The 13526-nt window shown below is 40.8% G+C and overlaps 1 protein-coding gene across 10 annotated transcripts in view; it reads right to left on the reverse strand.

Annotated features, from left to right (window-relative positions):
- BBX (BBX high mobility group box domain containing) overlaps positions 1-13526 on the reverse strand; it is a 337134-nt gene that overhangs the window by 238874 nt on the left and 84734 nt on the right. For 3 of the 10 annotated variants that reach the window (XM_075542579.1, XM_075542576.1, XM_075542573.1), the window contains exon 1: positions 12331-12582. The exons of 5 other annotated variants lie outside the window; for them this stretch is intronic. The gene's annotated coding sequence lies outside the window, so the exon portion shown is untranslated. Of the gene's footprint in view, positions 1-11951; positions 12141-12330; positions 12583-13526 lie in introns of those variants that run through there. 2 more of the 10 variants (XM_075542578.1, XM_075542575.1) reach the window with 2 other exon arrangements.

A 13526-nucleotide genomic window follows, 5' to 3' on the forward strand; every position in this document is an offset into this window, starting at 1 on the left:
CTATTTTATCAGGAAAGAACATACTACAAATCAATATTTAATCCCCCACACCTCAAAACCTGAAAAAAGGATGAATATAAATCCAAAGAAAGCAGAAGTGAGGTAAGTATTAAAGGTAAGAGGAAAAATCAATGAAATTTGAAAAAGGAAAACCTAAAAAAATATCGATACAACAAACACAAATTTGGTTCTTTTGAAAGATTAATAAAATCAAATCTCTACCAAGATTGACAGAGAAGATAAGACACAAATTGTAAACATTGAAAATGATAGAGTAAATATTACTATAGACTCTGAAAATATCTAAAGAAAATAAGTAACACCATAAACAACTCCACACACATAAGCTTGACAAGTGAGATAAATGAATCAATTTATCCAAAAGCACAAATACAACTCATTCAATATAAAAGATAAACTTTGGTAACTCTTTAACTATTAAGAAAATTAAATTTGTCATTTAAGTTACTCATCTACCCACAATATCTCCAGATCTAAAGAGTTTCACTGGAGAATTATACCACATATGTAAGGAATTAATATCAATTTTGTAAATGGCTTTCAGAAAACAGAAAAGAAAGTAGTACTTGCCAGTTCATTCAATCTATTGCCCTAATATCAAAATCAGACATGGACCATACCAAAAAAACCCAAAAAACTACATACCCATATCCCTTAGGAATATTAGCAAATAGAATTTAGCAACAGAGGGGGGCTTGATTCGAAAAGTTTATTATATTTTAATCCCATTTATCTATGAATTTTTAAGCTCACAATCTATCTTTAAAAAGGTTAAAGACCAAAAAAATCATATCAATTGATATAGAGAAAGCAGCTAACAACGCTTTAAAAATATTCATGATTTGAATCTCAGCAAGTTAGGAATAGAGGGGAAATTCTTCAACTTCTCTTCTACTTGACAGAGTACCTTTAAAACCCAATAGCTAACACTTAATGACAAGTGACTGAAAGTTAACACTCATCTCTCTAAAGTGCTGGAAGTTCTAGATAATGCAGTAAGCAAGGCACAGCAAGAAAATACAGGAATGTATATCATAAATAAATAAAATAATCTATTTGTAAATTGCATGATAATCTACATAGAACCCCAAAGGGGGGGGGGATTTTAACTTCTAGAACTAGTAAGAGAGTAAACAAAGTCATAGGCTACAAGATAAGTATCCAAAATAAACTGTATTTTTACATTACTAGCAATGAACATGTGGACACTGAAGTTAAAATAGTGTATATGCTACTAATGAGCACATGGTCACCAAAATAAAATGCAATATCACTTATAATGGCTTTAAAAAAAGTATAGTATTGGTAGAGGGAAAGACACATGGGTCAATGGAATAAAATAGAGAACTGAAAAATACACCCATAAAAGCATGCCTAATTTATTTTCAACCAAGGTATAAATGCAATTCAATGGACAATGAATACTCTTTTAAAACAAATGATGGCAGAGCAACTGAACATTCATTGACGGAAGAGAGCTTCGACCTAAAATTCGCACTTAATATACAATTTAATTCAAAATGGATCAGGGACTTCCAATATAAAATATAATATTATAAAAATTTTAGCGGAAACCAAAGGAGAAATTCTTTAAAATCTAAGGCTAAGGGAAGAGTCCACAGGTATGACACCCAAAGCACAATTCACGAAAAGAAAAGAATGGATTAGATTAAAATGTAAAACTTTAGTCAACCAGAAGTTCTCAAAGCATAAAATGTTCGCTCCACTAAAGGCTCTGTGAAGAAAACGAAAAGACAAACCATGGGCTGGGCTAAAACAGGGGATGGTTCACAAACAGCATGACCAGGTAAACAAGGCATGCACACAGGGGGCAAATGATGACGTTAATGTCATTTTAAATTTTATTTGTATTAAAAAGATATAAACCTGGGTCAAGAAGCCATAGTCTGGATTTGGTGGGTTCTTTGAAGTGGATCTGAAACCAGACACTTTAAGGGAGGTAGGACAGATTTGCTGCGGCCACAAGAGTGATCTTGTGTCCGGTGGGTACTGCCTGCAAGAGGGTCTTGTGGGACCCGCCCTTAGTGACGCTGTACAAGAGGGTCTTGTGGGACCCGCCCTTAGTGACGCTGTACAAGAGGGTCTTGTGGGGCCCGCCCTTAGTGACGCTGTACAAGAGGGTCTTGTGGGACCCGCCCTTAGTGACGCTGTACAAGAGGGTCTTGTGGTACCCGCCCTTAGTGATGCTGTACAAGAGGGTCTTGTGGGACCTGCCCTTAGTGACGCTGCACAATAGAACAGTTCAGTAGGGGGCAGTCCCAGTCCTGTGGGACCCAGAGCAGCATCAGACCCATATTGTCCAAGCACATTCCAGGTGGGTGGGAGACTCAAACCGCTCTCCGGGGACTAGTCACGTAGACCCCGGGGAAGAAAGTGTATATGACTGTAGTTGCCATGGCCACACCCGTGGCCTCTACCCGAACTGGGGCTGCTTCTGAAAGAGTTTCTTTAAAAGCCCATTTCTTCCAGCATTGGAGAAAGGTGATTTGCAGAGCAGGGAAGTAATCCTGATGGAAAGAGGCTGCTTTGGAAACCCGGTAAGCTAGTGAGGTCCTGTTGGTGGGACCCAAACTTCTGGGTCAACAGGCATGGAAATGAGACATAATAAATCCATTGAACAGAAACAAAAATTGAAAAAATCATTGAGTTATATATATATATGTTTTTCCCCCGGCACCGTCGTCAGCCTGCTCAATGCCCTAAGACGCTTTAGAGATGGCAGTCACTGGGATGTTCTAGAACCCCTTCCCCAGCTAAAGCTAGTCATCTTGGATGACCGGGCACATGCGCGATGCGTCCGCTCCAGGCTCTGCCCGGCGCCCGGCTTCTTTTGCCTCTCTGGCGCCGGGACCCCAGGCCTGGGCTTAGTAAATCCCACAAGGCATTTTCATTTTCTAAAGTCACCCAAGGACCTCAAAGACGAATCCTCCCCTCCCGTGGGGTAGCCTTTCCCTAATATCAGGGGTGGGGCCCATCAATAAATGGAACTGGGTTTTTTATATGTATATTTACATATTAAAATAATGCAGCGATTGCTGGTTATTAACAAACTTGTCATTATTTGTGCAAAAATTTAGTATTTACAATTCACATTAACTAGAATCTCTAATACAAGGGGCTTCATAAATTCTATGGGAAAGACTATTTCGTAATTCCATTTCTGCATGAACTTTTTGAAGCCCTATCGCATATAAAGAAATTATTAAACCCACCAGTAAAACTCTAATAATCCAATTAGGAAATGGGCCAAACTTTTCACTGAAGCGGATACAGAGATGTCAAATAAGTGAAAATATTCAATACATTAACTATCAGAGAAATGTACATTCAAACCACACTGAGATGTCACTACTCACCTACTAGAATGGATTTTTAAACTAAAACCAAACTCGGTGCTATCGAGTCAATTGTGGCTCCTAGTGACTCTTTGGGACAGAGTAAGCATTTTCAAGGGGAATGAAACAAAAGCTAGTGAAGTTCCAGAGGAAATCCACACAGCCTGGATGGACGTGTACAAATGTTATGACCAATCTGAAAAATCATTTGGGGATGTCTTTTAAAAACAGAGCATACAACCCAGCAACTGTATGCCTGGGGAATTAGCCCAGATTAATTGAAATGTATGCTCACACAAAAACTTGTATACAAATATTCTTAACAAGTTTATTCAAAGTAGCCCTAAACTGAAAACTGGAAAAAAAAAAAAGGTGTGCTTGGAAAGAGACCGTTATACAAACTGTGATACAGCCAGGCTATGACATGCTACTCAGCATGTACGTACCACTGATACACACAGGTTAGATGGATCTCTGAATAACTGTACTAAGTGAAAACAAGCCAATCACCAAATGTTATGCATGAAATGATTTTATTTCTATAATATTCTTGAAATAACTGGATTATAGAAATGGAAACCAGATGATCGCCTGGGGTTAGAAAGAGGTGAGGTGATGGTGGATGTGGCCGGAGGAGGACGGTGTTCTGCACCTTGATTATATACTTTGTCAATATCCTGGTGCAAACACTGTTTTGGAGTTTAGCAAGAAGCCACCTATTCAGAAAACTTGGGCAAAAGGTACACACGGACTCTCTGTGTATTATTGTTGTTAACTTCACGTGAAAGTACAATTACCTCAAAATGGAACATTAGGAAATGTTTTTATTACAAAGCATTTCTGGAAATAAAAACAAAAAGCCAAAGTCTCTGAGAATAGATGACAGGGTTATAAAAAGTTTACTGAGAGGTTGGGAGTTCAAGTTCACCCACAGGCACCTTAGAAGAAAACTTCAGCCCCAGCAAAGCCCATGGAGTGTAGTTCTACTTTGATCTACGGGGTGGGCAAGAGTCAAGCCAAGTCCAAGCCAACTGCAACACTCCTCTGGCTGTTTTCCATGATCATATGCCAACAATTGCTAGTTCAATATTTCAAGTCACACTATTCCTTTCTTCTGAAGCATCCAGACTTACTTTATTTTTAAGTAAATATCCTAAGCTTGGCTATCTCACAGGCATTTTAGGGACAGCAGGTAGCCACTTAAACTCATTCTCCTTTCCCGACAGCCTCAGCTCTGCTTCTGCTATGATGCCCTCTGCTTCAGTACTTGGCACGATACCCTTTGTACCCAAATGCTCAAGCGGTGTGTGTGGTGGAGTCAACCTTGTTCCCCAACTACTCAATTACAAAACACTTTTAATCCAAGCTTCTAAATACATGACCAATCTTCTTCCTGGCCTCCAGAGCCACTGTAATAAAATAATAACTCATTTTGTAAATAGTCCAGACAGGCCCTGGTCTCCACAACCACCACAGTCTTCTGATGCCCAACCCCTCCACGATGTTTTCCTCACAACCCACCTGTCGGATCACCTCGCTCCCTAATTTAAAAAACTTTTAATGTTACCCACAGTACTTACTATAATCCTCAGGGAGACAAATACACTCCCACATATTTTGGTCTCACCTGCACTAATATAGATCGTTTCTCTAAGGCAGCAGTTCTGAACCTGTGGGTCGCGACCCCTTTCCTAGGGATTGCTCTATTCATAACAGTAGCAGTAATGAAACTAATGTTATGGCTGGGGGTCACCACCACATGGGGAACTGTCTGAAAGGGTCGCCGCATGAGGAAGGCTGGGAACCCCTGCACTAAGGCATCTGCTTTCTCATCCAAAGCACCTCCTACCACCCCCACCCTGGTCTACCTACATTTCTACTGATCGGATCTCAACATATTCATCATTTTCTCCAGGGAGATTTTCGGCGTTCTCAGGCTAGAGGAAGCCTGAAAGTAATGAAAAAGGATGCCTAAAAGACTTCAAATACATCCCACCTGAAGAACCTCAATCACAAATAAATTAAATAAGTCTATGACTCAGATAAAGATAATGACTAACCTATTAGACAATATATTTTATTTTATAGATCAAATGCATTTTGGTAGGTGATTTAAGTTACCTTAAGCCTCTGTGATAGACATCTGACAACCATTTCTTTGTATTATTGTATGATGTATAATACTAATAGACCCTAATAAGAAACTTTGTCATTCAAGTCATGAACTATAACTTTTATGAATACTTTAACAACGGTACATTTTCTTGAACCGTCTCACCACTCTGCAGGCCTAATGAGCAATTGCACAGATTTCGAAGAACACTGTCAAATAATAACTCGTTTTGTAAATAGTCCAAATCCACTGTCATCCAGTCAATTCAGACTCATAGCAACCCCACAGAACAGGGCAGACCTGCCCCGCCATGACTTGCCAGTCTGAATCCTTATAGGAGCAAACACCTCATCTTGTCCACAAGGAGTGGCTGATGGTTTCCAACATGTAACCCACTACACCACCAACTCCTTCATCTTGGAAATACATACTCCAAAAATAATCCTGAAGTTTGACTGTTCGGTATTCTTTCTAAGGTTTTAAAAGTTCTAGCTAGTCTCTTTTTAAAAAAAAAAAACATTTTATTAGGGGCTCATACAACTCTTATCACAGTCTATACATATACATACATCAATTTTATAAAGCACATCTGTACATTCTTTACCGTAATCATTTTCCTTTTTTTTTCTCCTCTTTTCTTTTTTTACATTTTATTAGGGACTCATACAACTCTTATCACAATCCATATATATACATACATCAATTGTATAAAGCACATCCATACATTCCCTGCCCCAATCATTCTCAAAGCATTCGCTCTCCACTTAAGCCCTTTGCATCAGGTCCTCTTTTTTTTTCCCCTCCCTCCCCGCTCCCTCCTCCCTCATGTGCCCTTGGTAATTTATACATCGTTATTTTGTCATATTCTAGCTAGTCTCTTAACAATAACAAAGGAACGAGAATGCATAGGAAAATGATTGCTGGGATGTGATTTGTTTTAAATTTCTTTAAAAGGTATTTACATTAACACTCTGAATAGTTTGGCGGAGTTAGGTTTTAGATATCTGCATTTTCTTTTGTACACAAAACATATATATAGTGCACTAAATATACTTATATATATTTATAAGATATATATACTCACCGATCTCTGTTTTTACTTTGATTATCCCCTCTTTGATTGCAAATTACATATGGATACTTCATACTCAAGGATTAACTAATTTCAATAATACTCATACCATTATCAGCTTGGTATATTAGTTTTCTTACTTCTGACCTCATTCAATCCTATTTCCCATTAAAACATCCGAGTGCATACTAGCAGTCTTGGTGCTGTCGTGGTTAAGCACGCAGCTGCTAACCAAGCAATCAATGGCTGGCACCCACCAGCTCCTCAGCTGAAGCTGCTGTGCTTCCATAGAGGTCACGGTCCTGGAAACACAATGGGCCAGCTATGACCTGTCCTACAGGCACTGGGAGTCAGCATCAACTCAACGGCAATGGTCTGGGGTGAAAGGTACCATCACTAAACAATGATAATAATGAAGGGTAGCTTTCAGGCTATCGGGTAAGACAATGGCTATGCAAAAATGCAATCAATATTAACTAAATATAAAATATTCTCCTTGTTGTTAGGTGCCTCTGAGTTGTTGCTGGGCAGTGTATTATTTACTGTGTCCCTTCTAGCCAATGGCTCTAACTCCCACCAAAGGACCTTTCCCAGCGGGGTCCAGAGAGGTGGCAGGAAGATACTGATAGGATTCACCTGTAACTAATTGTGAATAAGATTCCCTGCAATGGCATCCTGCTGTGTATAAAATGAGTCTGAGAAGCAGGGGACTGAGTAGCTCATTAACAGAAAGAGCCAGCAGTGATCATCCTGGATCCAGAAGACAGCTATGACACCAGAAGAGTAGCAGCAGAATGAAGAGGCAAAGCATGCAACAGCGTGGTGGACATTCCAACCCATAGAGCAAGCAAGGCGGAGTACTTTTTTGTAGGAGGCTGGCTTGCAGAGTGGGTGGGTGCCTCTGGAAACTGAATTGGGGAAGCTGGACTTACTGACCCAGGGAAGTGGAGCCATGTGTCTTTAGGCCAAGGCTCAGTGGAGGTGGGTGCCTCTGGGCACTTACTTCAGGGAGCTGGTTTGCAGTCCTACAGAGCTTGAGCTGAATGGCTCTGCATTGAGGCTTCCAGTGGAGTGGTTGAACCCCTCTGGGTATTTAGTAGTGAACCTGGAAGCACTCTGTAACCTTTCCTGATAGACAGCTCTACCCCAAGCACTTCTCACTGCCATTACCACCTTGTCAACTTCCTAATAAGCCCTTTAATCGTGAATTGTGTCTGTGGATTCTATAAAGTCATCGCCATGAATATTAGAACCTCGATATAAAGTAGAAGGTGTTACTTAGAACACAGTTGCTTTATTATTAGTGACTCTATACACAACAGAAGAAAGCACTGCCCAATTCTGCACCAACTTCACAAATTGCTGCTTTGATCACAAGCATTGTTGTAGCCTGTGTCCAATCCCTCTTATATAGTATATTCCTATCATCTTCTTACAAATATAAGACAGACACTGCGGACTATGGGGAAGGGGAAGGATGTGAGGCTTTCTCTAAGAGTATAGCTTTACAGGATATTACTGTTGACATTATGGCCAGTCTCAGGTTAAAAGACCAACTGCTTCCACATTACGAAACAGCACATACAATCATATCCACATTAGCCGAAAGGCTTGAGGAATTGCCTAGGATGATTAAATTTATTTATAAAAACCTTTTTACCTATTGCCATTGAACACCTTCCTACTATGCATTAAAAGTCTATTTTTCTGGCTGTTGTCAATACCAGACAATGATGGCAATTAAGTATTCTATGTTGACTGTGGGGTTTCTCGGATTATTAGGGTCAGCCTCGCAGCAGGCAGCAGTTCCCACTGGACACTGATGAAGACGAGGACATTGGGGCTGGCTAGAAAGACGAACCTGAGGTGGTTCAGTCCTTAAAAGCACCTCTTTTTCTTTTCAACTAAATTGCTTAAAGTAAATTTTTTTTCTTAAGGGGAGGATAGGAGGATTTTTTTGACTGTACATCAAGAGGAGAAAAAAAATTGAACCTGGTTACCTGAATATTTACTATATCACCGGAACTTTTCTAAAGTAACAGGTATTCTTGAAAATTGTGTTCCATTTCAATACTGCTAAGGCAATGGATGCCCAAGGGCAAAGGTAGAGTAAAAACAAATGGTAAAAATTTCATTTCCATGTGGAGGAGAAAACAGTATACCAGTATTCTAGGAAGCTGTGGAAGTATCCATGTATTTATTAAATACGTTACATGTATTAATTAAATGTTTTTATGACTAAGTACCCTGCGAAGTGCTATGGCTTTAGCAAGTCCTCCCTGCCGGCACCTCAGTTCCATCTGCAAGAGTCATCAGAAAGGAAGGGATGTTATTCTGTTAGTCTACCCTCAACTCAAATTGTGTGTGAGAGAGAGAGAGAGAGAGAGAGAGAGAGAGAGAGAGAGAGAGAGAGAGAGAGAGAGATTTAACACACACATGTAAGGGGAGAAAAAGAACTTTGGGGTACAGTGGGAAGAATTCTCTCTCCAAGGAGTGCGCCAAACCAAACCACACTGACTGCCATCTAGTACATTGTAATTCACAGAGATCCCTAGTGAACAGGGTAGAACTGCGGGTGTGGGGGGGGGGGGTGTTGGAGATTCCTTATGGTTAGCAGCCCAACACATAAAACACATAATCACTATGCCACCAGGCTCCTCCAGGAGTTACTAGGTTGGTCAAGCCCCTAAGAAAAGCATCCTCTAGCACAGTGGTTTTCAATCTTCCTCATGCTGTGACCCTTTCATATAGTTCCTCATGTGGTGGTAACCACCCCCAACCTTAAAATTATTTTCGTTGCTACTTCATCACTGTCATGGTGCTACTGTTGTGAATCGGGTGACCCCTGTGAAAGCATCGTTTGACGCCGAGACCCACAGGTTGAGAACTGCTGCTCTATAGTCAACAAGGCTGATTATTTGTATTGTTATAGACAGAAAACTAAATTTTTAAAAATCGATTAATTATATGTAAAAATACTTTGAATTTAAAGATTAAATACCTCCCCCCCAAAAAAAAAATCCATGAAGGTTTTTGTTTCCTTTGAGTTGCCTTTGACACCTCTTATGACGTGATTGACACAAGAGCTCCTAACCTGAGAGAAGGATCAGTGGCGTGGGAACTAGCTGAGCTGGGTTTGGATTCTAGCTTTGACGCTTGTGTATTGTGAGAACTGAGAAAAGCAGTCACTTGCTCATCTGTAACATGTTCTTTTTCTGCCATTGCTGGAGAATATCATTAAAAAATTCACACGTGTCCTTTTTAAACAGAATTTACAAATCACTCAGGAGAATGCCACAGATATAATAATATATCTTGATTTGGGAAAGAGGGTTGACCAAGTATTGAATACAAACGTTGAGACAGGATGGGTAATCAAATGTATTATTAACTCTGAAATTCAAGAGGAGACACTGGAAAGATGGACTGAATGAATTAACAAGATGGTTTCATTGTTAATGCAAATGATTGGTCTAAATCAGGGGGTCGGCAAACTTTTGAGAAGAGCCAATCACAACCATTCAAAATTTACTCGAAAGCCATAAATAAAAAATTTTTACACACAAATGTTATCATTTTCTGAAATAATAGCCTTTAACATGTTTCAATTTCACTTCAGAACCACATGTACCCAAAGAGCCGCACATCTAGAGCCCCAGTTTGCCGACCCTGGTCTAACTCGCTCTTTAAAAAAATGTTTCCAAATTCAGTTTGCCCTATACCATACTTCCAAGCATGGAATAAGTGATTCACTGGATTTTCCTCTTATGTTTCATAAGGATAAATGTAAATCCTGGCACTACAGTGAAAAAATAAAATTGTACGCTATAAGCATAGGGTAGGAGAGGCCTGGCTTCGGGGCAGTAAATACGCACAAGAACTAAGCTTGAGCTGACTTCAAGCTTAACATGAGTCAACAGTGTGACATGACTTCCAAAAGAAAGCTAATGTAACATTAGACACCAGTAACAGAAGTACAGTGTCCAGAACAAGACAGTGACATCCTGACTGTATCCTCTGCATCCTGAAGCGGGCACTGCACATCTAGAATGATGGGCTCAGTCCCAAGGGCACCCAATTTAGAAGTGATACTGACAAACAGGCACAGTTCCAGGAAAGGGAGTGGTTGGAATGGCTAAGGACCCAGAAAACAAGTCCTAATGGCCGAAGGAGCTAAAATTTAGCCCAGAATCACTAAATTTTAAGGGAGAGATATTAAATATCTGATGGGCTGCTAGGTGACTGGCGAGTTCAAGCTTCCCCTGTAGAGACCCTCCCGACGACCCAAGAGAACATCTATGGAGGAGGTACGGATCCAAACACAAACAGAACCCAACACTGGAGGATGTTCAGGTAATGCAGTTGTGGTTGCCCTCACCTCTGGGTACACAGAGTAACACCTTGGGATACTCTTCTAAAGGGTCAAGGGCCAGGCCCCACCTCTAGTCAATTAAATTAGACTCTCTGGGGAATGGCCTGGGCAGTGGTCGGTATCAGAGCACGCCCGGGGTTTCTACTGTGCAGCCGGGCTGCAGACTAACCATGGCTCACGCACTCAGGGTGGCCACTGTCTGTGTGGGGGATGCAAAGGGGAGTCTTACTGGGGAGAAGCCAGGGTGAGGCGAGCCCTGGATCTTTTCTGCTCTAAAGCCTTTCATATCTCAACTGGTTAAACTTAACATCATCCCCTATGATCAAGAAGATGAGCTCCTTTTAACAAATATCTGAGAAGAAATCAAGGTTACACCGTGTTGTCTCCTGATAGAGATGAAAATTGGTTATGATTCTTAGAAGTGCCAATGTTTTAGGCACTGCTGGCTTTCAGGGAAACACCTTTATATGTAAATAAAGTCAAAAGATTCTTAAAAATATCAAGTCATCCTAGCAATTCAAGAGTTTCGAGTTTTCTTCCCTGATAAAAGATTTAAATCAAGCAGCACTAATCTGAAGTAGATTGCAGTTTAGTCTTTTCTACCACTAAAAGTTTAACACAATCGATGTAATAAAATATGCGACATTTTCCTATTTTAAACATTCCATAAAGGCGTTCTATAATAAAATAGCCTAAATTTCTTTTTTAACTAACCAGTACACAGTTCTCTGAACTACCTTCAGAACTTGTTTCTAACTCTTTGCCCTAGTTTCTGAATCTATTTGCATGAATAAAGACATTTATACACATTTCTTAATCTTCCCTGAAAAGACACATGCGTCAGTGTTCACAAGTCTTCTATCCTTAATACAAGTCAAGACTCAACTACAGTGGGCTATGCGTCTGAATTATTGTGGCCTCTTCCGATGGTCCACTGAGATGGAACACTGCCTTCTACACTGTAAAACTCTCACTTTAAATTACAGCCAATCATCCACCATTTCCTTTTACTTTTACCATCCGTCGGTGCCAGAAGCTCCTCATGAATCTGAAACTTCTTCTAGGCTGATTGAAGTCTCTCTCACGAAATCCTTGCCATGTGGTTCATAAATAACGAGAAAGGTATTAAAGATCATCGTCTTGTTTACAGACAGCCACCACCAAATGAGCCTGGAAACAGCACTGTGGATTTGACCATTCAGCCAGAACTCGAATTCCAGGGCTCCTGATGTGGGGACCAAGCACACAGACAACATTTTTTAACCACTAGCCACTAGTTAACTGTCCTGTGTTTCCAATAAAGCTCGCTGTCCCCATGTCGAAAGAATCACACCCTTCGAGACGGACAGTTCGCTCCACAGCCAACAGCCAACCTTTCCATTTTGCAAGCACATACCTCTCTCAGAAATGTTTGCAGGGCGGCAGTCTACAGAGCTGGCGATAAACACCGGCACGAACTGACAACACAATTCATGATGATCTTGCTTTTCCAGCCTGCCCCCTTCCTCGTTTTTCTTTTCTCTGATTCTTTCCTGCTCTCCCCTCCCCCACGCGAAACAAACAATACTTCCACAAAACCTGCTTCGGACTTTTGAATATAATGCTTCCAGTGAAAGCAGACCAGCTCTATACGAGAACAGCTTTCGTGAGAAGCAGGAAGCTGCTCTGAGCAGCAGAGAGCAGGGATGGGGCGGAGCAGAAAGGAACTGAGTTGGGGGAGAATGCGTAGCACAGACAGTCCTGGCTGCTTCCAGTTACTTATTGACAGTATTATCTCAGAGCACAGATTTATGAATGGGGGGAGCATCCATCCTGCCATACCGTGTGTTTCTTTTGTGAATCTTTGCCAATCGGGTAAACTATTACACAGGGGAAAGTGAGGCCTTCCAGCCCCGCCAGAGCCCAGTTGCAGGGAAATGATGTAAGCTTCCCACCTCCCACCAGCCCCCGCTCTGCCAATCCACCTCTACTCTGACCTGTGACTCCCCCCTCCTTCTCCCAGTGCCACTGCCCTGGGGCTGATGGGGCCCCAAGCTTGCCTAGCCTTGTCCGAAGGTACAGCACAAAAACATTAGCCAGGGGATACGGAGCGTTTTTTGCCTTTGGAAAGTCTTCAATGAAAAAAGTAAATGACTTTCTATTTAAAAAGTAAACGCTGACTCAACAAAGGCTGAGCAATCCCCAGGAGAAATAATATTAAATAGGACTGAGGTGAGGAATGCACTTTAGAAACAGGCGACAGAAGGTGTGATCTAGCAGAGGGTCTCTTACTGGGAGTTGAAGAGGCTGGGTTCCATTCTAATAACTACCTCTGTGACCTTGGACAATTGGCTTAACCTCTCTGGTTTCATTTTCTGTAAGAGTTTAAATCATATCTAAGGTCTCCTGTACTGTTGTAGTTTTATGAACCGATACTCAAAAGAACTAAAACCGGGTGTAAAAATGTAATCTGATTATAGTAGGTGGTGTTCGTTTTTTTACTCAAATGTACAAACACAAACAAAAGTTGGCGTTTTGGTAAAACCTTTTACATTCTTTAAATATCCAAATTTTAAATTTTGAAACATTTTCTAATAGTGTATTAAGAATCAC

This window comes from Tenrec ecaudatus, chromosome 2 (assembly GCF_050624435.1).
Source record: "Tenrec ecaudatus isolate mTenEca1 chromosome 2, mTenEca1.hap1, whole genome shotgun sequence".
Taxonomy (NCBI): Eukaryota; Metazoa; Chordata; class Mammalia; order Afrosoricida; family Tenrecidae; genus Tenrec; species Tenrec ecaudatus.